Raw genomic sequence first — 17,302 nt, 5'->3', positions numbered from 1 at the left:
TGTTCTGCGACGAGCCTTCAGCTGACTGGAAATGTTCTGCGGTAAAAATCCCCATACATGTAATAGTGTTTTTTTGTAACTTTTTCTTAAAATTCTTCCAAATTGTTCTGCAGTAGCGCTAATTGTTCTGCAACGTACGTATTTTACACATTCTGTGCTTTGGGGTCCAGAATTTTTTCTATAGACAGAACGTTCCCTCCTCTTATTATCATTTCAACCACTTTTCCACCGCTTAATCGAATATTACGCTTCACACGTCAACTGTTAATGCACATCAAGGACTATACGCAATGCTTTTATTGAATAAAACATTTAGAGTTAATGGTAAAATATGTTACTAAGACATTGGCTTCAAGTGCCCTCTGAGAATGTGTAGGTGTTAGTATAACCAAAAGCTGGAAAAATGTCAAAAACTTTACGGGCTTTACTTTTCGAAAGGCCAATTTCATAACTTTTTCGGGCCACATGCATACATACTCTAGAAAATTGTTTATCAATCTGTGGTCCGTGTAATCCCGGGTACTTTGAATACTTTGTAAGGGGTCCGCACACAGGATCATTTTGTCATTTACTACCATTTCATGAATGACACATTTTGTGCTGTGAAATTGTAATTTATTCAATTCTTTTATGATAAGCAAACTACAGACAACACATTTTGGGGGCATCGAAATTGACTTTCTGACGCTGCGGGGGCTTTCCGTGGGACACTGACCGGCACTACAAGCGGTACGCGGTGCATCGACCTTCACTGTAAGGAGTCCGCGACATCAAAAAGGTTGGGAAACACTGTCCTAGAAAATCATAGTACTAAATATCATTATCACGAGACACTCTCTGTTCAACAATAAGTGTCACTGGTCGAGGGCGCCCGTCATAGACCTCTCACAAACCAAAGAAACCATACCGGAACTATCGAACGAGCTTGAAATCTTTACAAAAAGCATTTCATCAGAGTTTGACTAAAAAGCCCTAATACCTCCTTCCAGCTTTAAAGGCCCCAAATTGTCTTTTTTCCCCCCCATCTGATACAGTGATAATATATCAATATTATAGAGCAGTACTAAATACAAACCTTCCCTATCACAAGCTTCCATTTCAGCAAGTTCTACTTACACTTCTATCTTTGAAAAAAGTCAATAAAAATATTTTCCGCCCGAATTTCTTACGTTGATTTCGAAATTTCGTCTTTTCCACCCCCTACGTGCTCAGGGTTTCAATATCACAAGGGATAAAATATATATATATATTTGAAAGAAGAAAAAAAATCAAATCACCTGGCCCAGGGTCCCTTTCAACCAACATCGGTATAAGTAATGTCTCGAACGAACGTGAGGGGGCGTTAAGATAGAATTTTTTTTTTTTTCTCCTCCTTTATCCTGATATGAAAGAGTATCAGGTCAAGGCATTTACGTAATGCGAAACTAAGGTGGGGAGAAGAAAAAAAAAAAAGTGATATACGGAACGGAAAATTCAAATCCTTTCAAATGCTTCTCCAGACTTGAAGAATCTGATCACGGACTGATGCAGTTTGTTCGATCGGATCAGAAATCGGATACAGGGCCCTACGGTCTCACACTCCACACATTTTCCATCCTGATAACGGGGAAAGATTCTTGAGGCTTTTTTTAAGTATTCAATTTTTTTTTTTTTTTTTTTTTTCGGAAGACGTTGAGGTGAATGTTTAAGCACTTTTTTTTTTTGCAAATGCGTACATAATTTCTACGGTACGTGAGATGTTTCTGGAAGTCTCGAAACCAGGCAGTTGAAATCAGACAAAACGTCTCGAAAGAAAATAAGTCTAATTTCATAAGAACGATGTACAATGTTTTTATAATACGTCCAGGTTATGGATTGTATTTTGGCTATGGGATGCGGACCAGTCGCGCTACTCCGATCGACACCCAAGCTCTCTCGTGCTATTGTCAGAGCGGTTAGTGTTGGTGAGTGAGCAAACTAATGAGTGAGCGAGTGACAGACTGGACGACCTAGAGATAGAGTAAGTGACCGACCTGATGAGTTAGTGATAGAATGAGCGACCTAGTCAAGGCTAGCAACAGAATGAGTGGCCTAGTATGTGATTGAGCAGAGTGAGTAACCAGGTAATTAAGTGTGCAACCGAGTGAGCGACCAGGTGATTGAGTGCATAACAGCGAGCAACCTAGTGAGTTGATAGAATGAGTGACCTAGTGAGTTGATAGAATGAGTAACCCAGCGAGTGAATGACAAAGCGAGCAACAGTGAGAATGACCTAAGAAGTAAGTGAGCGACCTAGAGATCAAGTCAGTGACCAGCCTACTGAGAGAATGATCGAGCGACATTGTGAGTAATTGACCTGGTGAGTGAGTGAATGATATAACGAGCGCCCTAGTGAGTGACAGAGGGAGCGACCCAGTGAATGAGTAATAGAATGAGCTGCCTAGTGATTAACTAAGTGACCTGATGAGAGAGTGAGCTAGCTCTAATGACAGGCCGGTTTCGCTCATTCATTCACTCGTTGAATTAAGAAAAATGTTGGGAACCACTGGACAAGATTTAAATATCACGAGTCTGACTGGCTGAGGCAGATACATTTTCTCAGGGCGTACCGAGTCTTTAAGACTCCCATAAGGCTTCATAAGTGCTGCTCCGTACGAGCTGGATGAACAAGTTAAGAAACCGTTTGTATGTGATAGTTGAGTGTGTGAGTGTAAGTGTATAAGAGGCGTGTCAATAAAAGATAATACAAATTTACAGCCCATGCTGTACTCAGAGAGTAAGTATACGTCAAATTAATTGAGATTATATTAGAAAAAATGAATTCGGTAAGTTGTGGCTTACTTATCACAGAAATTTGAAATTTGTAGAGCTATGTCCGAAGGAGGTGAAGTGTCAAAATTCAAGAACCCATTTCATATGCAATTACAAAATCAGTCAATTATCTCAGCAAATAATTGACAAAAAAGTGGAATACTGCACCTAATGATTACAACAGAGTATATATATGTTCATTCTAATGAATTGCGTGATTAAATACAATATGTATGATTACATGTGGATACAAGATTAAATGCGATAAATATGGGTAGGCGTTCAGTATATATTCAACAGTATGCCTCCAATCAATGAAGAGAGAATTAGAACTATTTACACTTTTTACAAAACTAAACCAATTCATTGGACCATATCAGACCAGTATGTTCTTAGGTCGAAGAAAAACCTCAACACCTCTCCCGCAGGATTAGGCGAGATGTCTCTTATGTGCTGATATTCTGATGTTTCAGCTCTATCGAAATATCCTGTACATAGTTTGACTAAGTAGTCATGTTTGGTTTCTATGTTCAAATCCTTCATTATGTCAAGATTTCTGATATACCATTGTTGTAATATGGTCTGCCCCACTGTGATAATGGTGTTCGGAGGGAGTTGCCTTCTTGCAAACCAAGCATTTACCCTCGCTTAAGACCACTGCATGTAGCTGACACCAGATCTCGACTCTTCGGACCATTTCTTGTAAGTTTTTCAGACCTTGCAACCATAATCACCAGACCAGAATTCCATAACTCCCACAGTAGGTTTTTGAAATCCCTCATGTGACCAGGGTGTGTTTAAAGAGGTTTTGTGTTTGTGTATTGAAAACGCGAAATAGTTTTTGTCACATTAGAAATAATATTTTTTCCTACATTATAACCGCAATTTCGTCAATCGAAACTACTGTGTGTAATGTCAAAAATATATTTTTTCTATCTTGTGGCGATGCGGCCCACGAGCCAGCTGTTAGCTACCCCTGGTATAGCTCACTATTTTGTACAAATTATTTTTAAAAAAACCAGCAGTCTAAGGACTTTCACTGTCACTGCATCCAGACACACGGTCTTTTTTGTCTCTCAGCTTCTCTTCCTTCACCGAAATAGATCCGGCAAATGAGTGGTGGTGGCGAGGAAGAGACGGATAAGAAGAATGATGCGCACAATCCACTCTCTGCATTCTTTTGCGACCATTAATCAATTCCGACTCATACGCCCAGTTGGAGTTTTCAAACAAAATATTTAAAAAAAAATATATCAGTAAAGGCCCACCATATAATGTCAACGAGGCAGCACACATGACAAACCAGCAGCACCTCCATCTTTTGAAAGTAAACACCCCCGCTGTTTCCAGAAGTCCTACTACGAGAAGAAAATTGAACAGAGGACACAGCAATAACTTAAATCTTGTCATGGATCCATGGTAGGAAAGAAAAAGAAAAAAAAAATACGTCCATTTTGATACATTGATACAGAGAAAGATGTGCCTGTGGGGAGGGAAGAGACCCCCCCCCCTTCCTGGCATTGAACCAGTGAAAGGGAATCAGTAGCGAAAAGACGTCCCCACCAAGAATGCCCTACAAAGAATGTAAAGACCTATTGTGGATATATACATACACCTGTAGTAGGTAAGGTCGAGAATTTACCATTGACAAATTTTCAGCTTTTTTTTTTCTAAAACAGGCGTCTTTAACCTGCTAGTGCTCACACTGAAGTGCTCTCATTGAAGTTTCATTGAAGAATCATATTATGCAGGTCATGATAGCTAAAGGTGCATATACACCACGATGTGACGTGGGATCATGTCAGACACGATACGGTGTTCACACTGGTCTGATGATCTAATACAGGGATTTTTACCCTTTTTTTTCAGCCACGGCCCACAATGAACAAAATCCGCTTCGCGACCCATTACATTTTGTTTTTCGAAATTAGTGAAGCAAGTGACGCAATAAGTGCGTTAATAATAGGGCTGTAAGTGTGGATTTGTACGACCTATCTAGGGAGCTTCTGCGAATCAAGTTCGGATTGCGATCCATAGCCACAGAGTTAGACTAAAGATATTATTCTATGTTCATAGCTCAAGAATCCCTGGCTGTTAGCGGATTTGTAAGACCCATCTCGGGAGCCTGTGCGACCAAAGTTTTGGTCGCGGTCCATAGGTTAAAAACCCGTTTCAAGAGATGCACCACTTCATCAGTCGATGTGAAGCCTTAAGGTGCACACACATGACGTGACGTGAGAGCATGTGGTAACACGTGCTATGAAATTCCACCTATGGCTGTGCTGATGTGACGTGGGAATATGTAGTACGATGTGGTTATGAAATCTGACGTAACATGACTTATGATGCGTGAAAACCAAAAGACTCACAGGTAGAATTTCATATGACACATTACTACGCTGTCCTACCCCACGTTTGAACTTTAAAGCATATGAAAATTGTTTTATGCGAATGCTTTTTTTTCAATGATGCTGAGCATACAGTGGCGCTCATGACCCAAAGGAGGTTGAAGACCGATCCTGGTCCAGAAAGTTGAAACCTACTTAACCATTGGATGACTAGAATTACATATTTTCATGTACCCCAGAACAAATTAGAGCGGGTCCCACAGTTCACGGTAAACATGAGCGCCATCTCTGTTTCACAAAGTGGATTGATACCTCTGAGTGAGGATAGATTCTGACCAGGACTCAGCAAGTTTAAAACCCACGAATACTTTTTTTATTTGGAAAGCGTTCAGTAAGCGAGATTTTTGAGGTGCGTTCATCTATTCATGCTCAGTATTGGCCTCTAAGGAACTCGTCTGGCTTTTGTTTTTCCTTGTTCGGCCGATGTCCACACAACTTTTGTAAGTCAGGTTTTAGCTCGGGAGGATTCGAGAAGTCTCGCATCTGCACAGGGCCGGGCTTGAGCACTTTTTGGGCTCTCAGCAATTTTTCCCTCCCCCCCTTCTTTCCTCAAGACAAGTATCTCGCCTAGAAAGACTCTGGACTCCACTAACATCGTTTTAATTTTTTTTCACTCTAAACTTGCTGAAATATTATTGTACAGGTACTTCGTCTGATTGTCAGACCTGACAATCAGAATTTGTTAGTGAGGTGCAAGATTCTTATTATGCATCAATTTTCAACTAGATTTTTATTAATCAGTGAAAATGAAATACGTTTCCAACGCGCAGTCAACAAACGTCAAACTTGGAACATCAGACTTCAGTTGCGCCTCTTGGATTTTATATTGCGAGAACCACGGCGCTGCTAGCACAACCGGGTTGTGTGTGTGTGTGTGTGTGTGGGGGGGGAGAGAAAAACAAAGAGAAGCTTAGTTCGGCGTATTTATTTTTTACTCCCAAAGCGGATAAAAATATGTGGACATATCAAAAGAAATTTATCCCGTCCGTAACATTTGGATAAAAATTCGCTGAGATATCGGTTATTTAAATTCTTGATTTTTAACACTTTTTACATGTCTTAAGGGGGGGTCTTCTACCTTTAAACATGATGGAAAAACTTTTTAAAAATATTTCTACACATAAAAAAAAGATTATTTATAACATCAAATTTTTACCATGTATTTGATTGTGTATGCTATCTTATGCTAGTGAAAAATTTTACACATCAACTATACTGGATTTTTCACAAATTAAAAAAAAAAACGCACTAAAAACAGCTTGCACGCATGATAAAGTAACATGGCGTCAATGAAATTCAATAAAAATTGATTCGAAATAAAGGAAATTGTTCAGTTCATAAAATTACAGAAAAGACTTGAGATCCATTCATAAGTAATTTGGTTACAATTTTTTTTATAATTTTTAAAATTTAATTCTGAATAAGATTCGATAGAATCTCAATCTTTTTCATCATTTCATGAACTGAACAGTTTTCTTCAGATTAGTAATTGAACTTGATTCAATTAATAATTACATGGTTTTTTACTGCATTTTTTGTTTAATTCTTTTTTTTAAATATGGTAATAGATATGTGTAAAACCATGTGCAGGGATAGGATGTCGCACACAATGAAGGGTATATATGGTAAGAGAATTTTAAAATAAATCAATGGACACAATACTTGTAATAATATTTCTCTACATAAGACTTAGTTTACTATGTTAAAAGTTGAAAATAGGCAAAAAATCAAGAATTTAAATTATCGATATCTCGGTGAAATCTAAACATAACTAATTTCTTTTGATCTAATAAAAACACAAATTTTTAACTAAATCGACATTTTTTCCCCCCATTGGAACCGTATACGAATTTCAATTTTTTTCACATTTTCGGCCAAATTATTTTGCACACAGCTGTTTGTTGCATCTGATCACTAAATCTGTGATGCTTAGTTGCAGCTCTCTTCATTTGAAAGTTTTCCTTATGCACACCCCCCCCCCCACTCCCCATATATTCACCGCAAAAGAGCACAATCTAAAAAAAACATTCATTAAGTTCAGGAGAATCTCTGCACACCACCGCGTAAATCCAATTCAATTTTCAAAGAATCATACACAGAAAAGATGATTTTCTTTTTAGAAAATGAAAAATAGAGTTCGAGATTTTCACGTAAATGAGAAGAATAAAATAGAATAAAATCTCTTCCATTCTCTCTTCATTTGGAATAAAAAGAAGAGCAAATAACGCACATATCAAACACGACAACCATTTAAAGCAAATGAAGACTTCTGAGAGGAGGAAAAAAATGGAAATTTGCTTAAAATATGCATCAAGAGAAATTCAATTTTCCATGATGAAAAAGCTTCTTCCCCCCCCCCCACCCCGCTCCCCAAATCCAATGAGAAGATTTCACTATAATGGTGCCATGGAAAGTCATTTGGAGCAACGAAATCCCTTCCATGGAATTGCCACGAATTGCGGCACAATCAGAATAATGAGATGCCTGAATAGTTTTAAATGTCTGGAAATATCGAAAAAATTACCATATGGTGAACTTTATTTACTCTGTCGTAATGTTGGGAAGTAATTGATCGAAATTCATATATTTGAGAAAAGAATTAATGAGCACCGGGTGAATAAAAGTGATTGCGCATGCGCACAAATGTAATCAAAAGAATACGAGTGGCCTATGTAAGGCCGGTATTACACTATAAAAGTTTGATAAAAGTCCGTTTATAAAACTTGAAAAATGCAGCCAATAAGGTCAACGGCTGCATTTTGTAGAACGTAACCAATAACTTTATTGGTTAAATTTTCCAAGTTTTATAAAAGGGATTTTATCAAACTTTTATAGTGTAATACCAGCCTAAGAGAATATTAACAATTTTCACGAGAAAATTTTGTGATATTGTTTACAAGATTTTGTACGAGAATAGTTACAATGTTCACGATATTTTTTTTACAAGAAAATTCGCAATGTCACGAATTTTTTTATAAGGAAATTTGAAATATTTACAAGAAAATTTGAAATATTTACAAGAAAATTTGAAATATTTACAAGAAAATTTGAAATATTTACAAGAAAATTTGAAATATTTACAAGAAAATTTGAAATATTTACAAGAAAATTTGAAATATTCACAAGAAAATTTGAAATATTTACAAGAAAATTTTCAAAATATACGAGGAAAATTCACAATAAACACGAGATTTTTTTTTTTTCAACGAGAATTTCTTACAAGAAAATTTATAACATCTTAGATTTTTTTACAGAAAAACTTACGAGATTTTTTACGTGAGATTCTACAATATTTAGGGGTTTTTTTTTCAAGAGGAAATTCATGTGTTTCGAGATTTTTTATCAGAGAATTTACAACCTTTAAGAAAATTTAAAAATATTCACGGGATTTTAACACACGAAAATTTTCACTATATTACTAGATTTGCACAAGAATTTTTTCTACGAAAACATTTTATAAAATTTATAGCATCTTGAAGAAAATTTTTAGAGAAAAACTTATATCTAAGTGATTTTTTTTACGCGAGATTTAACAATATTTAAGATTTTTTCATGAGAAAATTTAAATAACTTTATGAAAAAAATTACGTTTCGAGATTTTTGCATCAGGGAATTTACATTTACGGGAATTTTAAAATATTCACGAGATTTTACACCAGAAAATTTACAATGTTAAAAGTTATTCACGGGAAATATTCACGATTTCTTTTTTTTCTTAAAAAAACATCTTAAAAAAGAATTTTTCTTAAATTAAACTTATTTCTTACGAGATTTTTTACGCGAGATTTTACAATGGTTAAGATTTTTTACGATGAGAAAATTTATATAACTTTACGAGAAAACGAGAATTTTAAAATATTCACGAGATTTTAAAATGAGAAAATTCACAATATTACTAGATTATTACGGGAAAATGCACAATACTTACAAGATTTACACTATTTGCGTGCTTTTTAAGTGAGGTTTTACAATATTTATAATGTTTTTTTACGAAAAACTTCATTAAACTTATACTACAAAATATTTCTACGATAAAATTCGCAATATTCAAGTGAAAATTTACAGTATTCACAAGATTTTTCTACGGCAAAGTTGTTAATATTCACGAGAAAAACTTTACAATATTTAGAGAGTTCTTACGAGAAATTATGAAGGCACAAAAAAGTAGAGGTTACTACTAGACCAGTCATCGTCAACGTGGTGCTCTTGGAGCATTAAGAGTGTTCGATGCTCATGTCCGAATCAGTGCTCACGAGCACTTAAGCACCCGGTGAAAACTTCATCCAAGGATTACAATTATGCAGATTTCAGAGGCCTACTCATGTCGAAGTTGCGGTAAGGGTGCTCTTCCTTTGATGACTGACACAGGTTGTGCTCGCGACCCAAGAAAGGTTGAAGATCCCCTTCACTAGATGATTCTCAAACGGTGTGATGACACGGAACACTTATTGCACCTTAGTTGGGTGTGTGTCAGGACAATTTTGAGTGGTAAATAAAGTGCCACTAGATTAGGCAGAGGTGTCGCAGAATTTCTGATATTCCCAAGGGTACAGCAAACGTATAAATTTTGAGGACCCTTACGTGACATATCTCTTCAGTATAGTATATATATACAGTCAAACCTCGTTAGTGCGTCACCCGGTTAATACGTCACTCCGCTTACCGTATCACTTTTTGGAAGTCCCAACTGTCCTCAGGCAGGAATTCGCACAGCTATGGCTTACTCCGTTTAACGAGTCACTCCGCCTACTAAGTCATATTTTTGCTCTCTCAAGAATGACTCATTAACGAGGTTGGATTGTATACATCTCTTTACGACTATAAATACTCATCAAATAATATGATTATCATACGTGTGCAGTCGGCCTCGAACAATGGATAAACGAATACTCCGCTTAAACGGACAAATTCCTCCCTCCCATACAGACAATGTTAAAGTTCCCCGCTTAATACAATTTTAATGACTTTTTCCCTCTTTATAAAATATTACTCTTCACATGTCAACCCCTATACGCGTATTGTTATTACCGACTGAAACATTTGAAATTAATGGAAAATATGTTGATAAGATTTAAAATATATATATATTCAGAGCAGATACTGGCCTCCAAGTATTCAAGTTGTCGTCCGTCAATAAGTGTATATAATTATTCTATTTTTGTTCTCTGTTAGGCCAATAGAGGGCGCTAACTTTCTTAATGAAAATGAAAAAATCTTTAATATTGTGATCATTGTAATTAAATATAATTTTAACTTCATTTTTGATGCGATTTATTCGAGAAGATTTATTAATACCGATCCTTCATCAGTTTTCAACGTACAAAAACTCCTAACGTTGTAAAATATCAATTGAATTGTTCCCCGCTTAATCGGGTATTACGTGCAGGAAATCATTGATATCCGATTAAACGGGGCCAACTACACTCATTTCATATGATTCCTCTGTACTCATGAGAAATATTTGCCACACAAACTCACTCTCTCAGTGAATTAATCCTCTCATTAAAATCGAGTTCGACTCCATCGAGGAAAAAAAAAAGCCGCCACCACCACCATCCTTAATGGCTTCCAGAGAAATCCATACATTATTCATGGATTCCATAATATTAACTACAACACACGAAGAAAAAAAAATAAAAATTGAATCAATAAAAATCCCCGAAAAATAAAATTCATTTTCCCCCTCCAAACCTTAGGGAATTTTTTTTTTTCATTTCTGGCTGTTGCCACAAATTAGTTTTTTCTCCCCCCAAAAAAAACAAAAAAAATTCCTTTTTCCAAGTTATTTTGGCGGTTCTTAACCAATATAGACCTACTATATATTCTTGGATATAATATATATTTACCAAAAGGAAGGCTGGAAAAGTAATAGTGACGTAAGAATGAAGGACACATTGATGGTGGTGGAAGGCGGGAAGGGGTGATTGAATGACTCAAACGAAAATAAATGGCACAGTTGGATACCCCAACTGGTGAAAGTGGAGAGTTTTTTCATACACAGCAGGACGGAATGGCTACACGAAAGTGTTGTTAACAAACTTGATGAGTTCCAGAAGAAAACTACTGTGGACGGAAAGTGGGGAGAAGAAATTGGCAATGCATTTTTCGTCTCCACGTTATATAGAATTCAGTGTTTCTCAACGTTTCTACAAACAAGGGCCAGTAAAACGTCTGAAACAATTTTACGAACCACTCGTGTCCCGTATTACGGGATATTCCTCTCATTTTCATTGTTGCGATTTTTTTTAATACATTTGTCCCGTTTTTTCAATGATACCTTTTTCAGAATTTGTTACACATTTACTAAAGTCGTGAATACACAGTGTTTTCAATAACACTATAAATTATAGCAGTGGTGCACAATGAACACGTCAACGAACTAGCGGGGTCGCGAGAGATTCTCTAATATTAAAGTTTCCAAATAAGAAATTCATTTTTATTTAAAAATATGCCAAAACTAAAGAATGTCTTTATTCAGCTGAACTAATTACCATGTATCAGACAATGTATTTTTTTCAAATTCTACTAATACAATAATCAATATATATATATATCGGTTCCGTCGTGACAATCACGCATGTTCAATGTCCTTACAAAAAGAAAAGAACGTGGAAAATGACGTTTGAATGTTTAATCTACCCATGTTACTCTATGGATGTTATTTTCCTAAAATTTTTTGTAACGTGCGTTCCAATAGGCCATTTTTGAAACACGTGTTACATTCGCGTTTCAGGCACAACTTAGATAGCAAAACAAGGTATCCAAACAGCTGATAAAAAAGGAAAATTTGTACATTCGTGCCTCTGGTGCATGCCGTGGACGATATCAAGTTAGTACTTGTACAGCGTGAGTTAGAATCACTCGATTTCAAAATTGTATATTTCTCAAAAATTTAAAACACAGAATAAAATGTGTGAATATACGCGGGAAATGTGTCTACGTTTCATGAACAATATTTTTTAATGGTTGATTTCAAGTGTAGAACCATTTTAAGAAATCGGATGATTCTTTCTTAATCACCCTGTATACGACAATCATTGATCATTCTTGTCGCACCACCGTCATTTTCTGCACACGAGGGTTAATTAGACCGGGACTTACAATTTATTGCCGATTCCGAACGGCAGGCTTGTTTTTTTATACTCGTCGAGAGGTTGGTGCGCTAACCCCTTGATGGAGGACTCCCTACGTCAGCAATCTTTTTCTGTGGTCATGTCGACGTTTTTGTTGTACCCCTGTGTCAGGAAAGTTTTCGGACAAGGACGAACCGGGTATCGAACTCGCGACACCTCTGAACATCCTTCGGTACTTGAGGCGAGTATCTTATCGACCTGGGCTACCGCGTCCGTATACGAGAATCAAGGACCACACAACTCGCTACACTTCCTTTTTTTTTTTTTTGGGAAGGCAGTATCGCCTAATGAAAATCGAAATAATCGTTCCGAAAAGTGCTTTCGGGACAGTACATTTACTAGCGAAAAATTGGAGTCTCCGAAAACCGGGACATATGGTCAGCCTATGTATAGGAGTCGCCGATAAAATGTTTTTTTGGTTAAAGGGGGAGGGACGCGTTTCAAAAAGTTTGCGCACCACTGAATTATAGTGTATGATAATTGCGACAAAAATCAAATATTCATCTCGCATACTTATCAGATTTAACGTTTTGTCCAATTTTTTTGGAATTTTAATTCGCACTTACGGTGATAGAGGTGAAAAAAATATGTATACAACATAAATGGTTTTTTTTTTGTAGTAAACAAGGTTGTCTAAGCTTCAACTGGCGCAATTCTCGAATTTTCGTCAATTCTGGAAGAATTTCCCCGCATTAACTCTGAATTTCCATCGTTTGTAGAATTATTTCTTTCATAAATATGAATAAATGAAGTTAAAATCTGGTCAAAAAAGCGAATAGAATGCTTGGTCTCATTTTCAAAAAAGTCTCTTCGCGTTCTCCTAAAGTCATTCTTCCGCTTTTTCGAGGCTTAGTTCGTCCTGGACTGGAGTATGCTGTAAGGTTTTGGAGACCATACCTACAGAGGGACAGAGACTTGGTTGGAGGAGTGCAGAGAAGAGCTACGCGTGTCCTTATTGGCACACGGGGCTTGAGTTATGAAGAGAGACTTCATTTTTTGAATATGTTTACATTGGATAAACGCAGATGTCGAGGAGATATGATCGAAGTGTTCAAAATTTTCAAATGGGATGGATAGGATAGACCATGAACTTTTAGTACACCGCTAATCGACTGCTCTTACAAGGGAACACCAGTATCGAGTGGTAAGGGACAATGCAAGGCTATGGTGTCGCAGGGAATTTTTCTCTAATAGGGTTGTTAATGAATGGAATAGCTTACCCCCGGAGGTAGTAAATTGTAACACAATTGACACGTTTAAAAAGAAATACGATAAACATGTTGGGGTAAATCGAGAAGCTATCCATACTTAGAATAAGACAACCATAAATACATTATGGGCATTGTATAGTATTTTATCATGTGTATATATTGTTTATAATTTTTGTTAATTGCATTTTTAATTAGGTTGCTGTATTTTAGAAATATATGACATCCATATTTTTATGGGCATCTTTTTCTCAGCCACCTCGTTGTATTTGTATCAGTTCTGAATTCCGGGATTTTTCTCACTAATTTTAAATTTTCACCAACTCTGGCACTTTCTCATTAATTCTGAATTTTCATCAATTTTTGAATTTCTCTCATTCTGAATTTTCATTGTGTGAGTAGATATTTTTCAGCATTCCTGTATATTCTGTGATGATTCATTAATCTTTGCATGCTCGATTCAGTGCCCCACCCCACAAAATATGTAAAATCGGGGCTAAGGATCCCCGAAATAATTTCCGCACTAGGTCCCACATTTGATAAGGGCGGCACTCTGTGGTTTGAATAAGCCAATACACTCATTAAATACTATTTTATCTGGGGGAGAGCAGCGCCTCCACCTTAATTATTGAAGATTTTATTTACACGTGTTTTAGAACATTTAGTATAAGGTAGGGCTCAGAAAAGAACAGAAAAAATGCTTCCGTACTGGGTGGGCCTCGAACTCTTATGGCTGTTTTAAAAATTTCAGCCCCCCCCCCCCCAACCTTAAATTTTAACAATGTTTTTTCTCTGCAACAATAGTGTGTTATATAATAATTATAATTTTAGATGAATGTAACCAGTATTTTTCAACACTAAGTAAAAATACAGTCGAATCCCGTTATAACGAACTCAGATACTGGAGAATCATTTCGTTACAACGAAAAATTTCGTTATAAAGGAAATCCAGGTTTTTGCATTGTTCCTATATAAACTTATCTGGGGTATTAGAAAGCGTTCGTTAAAACGGGCTTTGTTCGTTATAATGGTATTCGTTAAAACGGGATTCGACTATAATCATTCATACAATTCAATCAACAATTATTGCCATATAAGTACGCAATGCAGTTTTAGATGAATTGTTAGTTCACAGCTACTGTTATCTTAAGTATCGTAGTTGATGTAACAAAATAATTATCCCAACAATCCCATCAACAATTATTGCCGTAATGTAAAACAATTCGAGTTTAAAACAATCCGATTTAAGATGAATTGTTAAGCACCTTATAGTACACCTTAGATCAGCGTTTCTCAACCTGTGGTCCGCAGGCAAACTTCACAATTTGATTCTAACAATGAAAAATTATTCAATTGTAGTAATTTGTATTACTAATAGCCACATGGGTTCAAATAAAAATTGCACCTTCATAGGATTTACCATACCTCATCAAAGAAAGTTTGGGGAATTGCGATCCTAAATACGGGATATCACTGATTGTACGAAGCAGATTTGCCAAAAGATGTACTTTATGGCAAATTTGCTAATTTCTGCAAAAATGGATGAATGGGGGGGGGGGAATAAAGGGCTGCTACAAATCACAGTAAACAAAAATATATTTGACGTAAACAAGAACATTCAAATTAATTGATCACCATATTCCATAGAGAGAAAAATAAGGGCATTGGGATCCGAAATACGGTAAAATACGGGACGTCGCCAATCGTCATCAGAATACGTTGCCGTAAGTAGCAAAATCACAAAAAATTGAGAGGGAAAAAACTTTGTACCTTCAAAAATACATATCCATAATTACTATAATAATTATGAAAACGTTGTTTAATCACGATTTTTATAAGCATTAAACAGTTAAATAAGCATCGCTGAAAAAAACCTGACAAATTCATGAAACGATTAGGGACAACTGAAAATACAGAATGTCCCGTAATACGGGACACAAGTGGTCCGTTGAATTGTTTCAGATATTTTCACTTGGGTTCAGAAAGGTTGCTTCAGAAAACGCTGCCTTAGACAACAATTGTTATTTAAATTATTGTTGTTAAAAGGAAAACACATTTCGATAAATGTCACATTTTTCCAATGCGATACAAATAGAATTGTTTTGACAATTCAATCAATAATTATTGTCATTCTCGCTCGACTGTTCCTTCGGCAATGCCCAAATAACAATCGATATTTCGATAATTATATTTACCATGTTTTTCTTAAAAATAAGGTCGAAAAATTACACAATTAAAGAATTGAGTCAACAATCATTAATCGATAAACAATGAATTATAGGTTAATCAAAGCAATTAAAATAAGTATGAAATTACTCCAGCCAAAAAAAACCATTGTCACAATCGATTACCGGAAGACAAAAGCAAATTCGTACATGATAATCACAATTACCGAGAAGAATAAATCTAGCATTGGTTGTCGAGATTTTAATTGTTTAATAATTACAACAACAGTATAGAATGTATACTATAGATCGAAGGAAATCTGTTAACAATCCCGAGCCAACTATCGAAACGATTTCATCCATGATAATCAAAATTATACAAAAAAAACATAGCATTGATTGTTGTGATTTCAGTTATTGAATGAATGCAACGACAACAATGTAGATTGAAGAGAAGAGAATAACAATCACGAACGAACCATCTAAGAAATTCAATCCGTGATAATCACAATTATCGAAAAAGTATAGCTACAGCTTCGATTTCTTCAATAATTGCAATAACAATGTAGATCAGAGAGAAGCTGATAATCCCTTGACAACAATCACGAACTAACTTTCTATGATTTTATCCATGATAATCAAAGTTGTCGAAAAAAAATAGTTATGGCACCGATTGGTATGATTGCAATTATTAAATGATTGCAACAACAACAATATAGCAAAAAGAATAAATATAGCATCGAACTCTTTTTTGTTATTAAGTAACTGCAACTACAATATAGATCAAAGAGAAGCTTTTAACAACCCCCAACAACAATCACGAACCAACTAATCAATTTCATCCACGTTATTCACAATAACCGAAAAGAATAAATCTAGAATCGGAATCGATTGTTACGATCTCAATTGTTAAAAAATTGCAGCAACAACAATGTAGATCAAGGAAAAGCTGATAACAATTCCCTAACAATCACGATCCAGCCCAGGGATTTTATCCACGGTAATCACAATTATACAAAAAATATAGATATACCATCGATTGTTGCGATTTAAATGTATTAATAATCATTGCAACAACAATATAGATCAGAGAAAAATTGTTAACAACAACAACAATCCTAAACTAACCATCTAATCAATTTCATCCACGATAGTCACAACTGTCGAAAAAAATAAATCTGGAATCGATTGTTATGATTTGAATTATTAGATAATTCGAACAACAATGTTAGATTAGGGAGAAGCTGTTAACAATCCCCCAACAACAATCACGAACCAAACCCAACTTCACAATGCCGGCATATTTTTTTCTTCTACCCAGCGGAAGATGGATCATGTTTTGAATCGACCTCAACACACAAAAACAAACAGGATTTTAACCCTAATAATGATAATTGAATAATTGTTACTCACCCGGATTAATTATCAGGATTATTTCCGGTGTTAATTATCCTTTTAAAATCCCTGTCGAAATAAACAAAAACACAGAGATAATAATAATTGTCTTCTCGGAATATGACCGAACCCGAACGCCTCTCGGTTTAGCAAGGACTGGCCTCCGTTTCGGGAGGAATTTTTTCCACGGTGATATGGCGAAT

The 17,302-nt window shown here is 35.8% G+C and overlaps 1 protein-coding gene across 1 annotated transcript in view; it reads right to left on the bottom strand.

Moving 5' to 3' along the window:
• The window catches only part of LOC149066208 (dystroglycan 1-like), a 123,680-nt gene extending 106,378 nt beyond the window's left edge, over window positions 1-17,302 (bottom strand). Inside the window, exon 1 of the mRNA XM_089253231.1 lies at window positions 17,118-17,302. The gene's annotated coding sequence lies outside the window, so the exon portion shown is untranslated. The remainder of the gene's footprint in view (window positions 1-17,117) is intronic.

Source organism: Pholcus phalangioides, unplaced genomic scaffold, assembly GCF_987345545.1.
Source record: "Pholcus phalangioides strain wild (caught in Gottingen) unplaced genomic scaffold, Ppha-v1.0 ptg000032l_1, whole genome shotgun sequence".
In the NCBI taxonomy this organism is placed as follows: domain Eukaryota; kingdom Metazoa; phylum Arthropoda; class Arachnida; order Araneae; family Pholcidae; genus Pholcus; species Pholcus phalangioides.
This window is presented reverse-complemented; position numbering and strand designations above follow the sequence as displayed.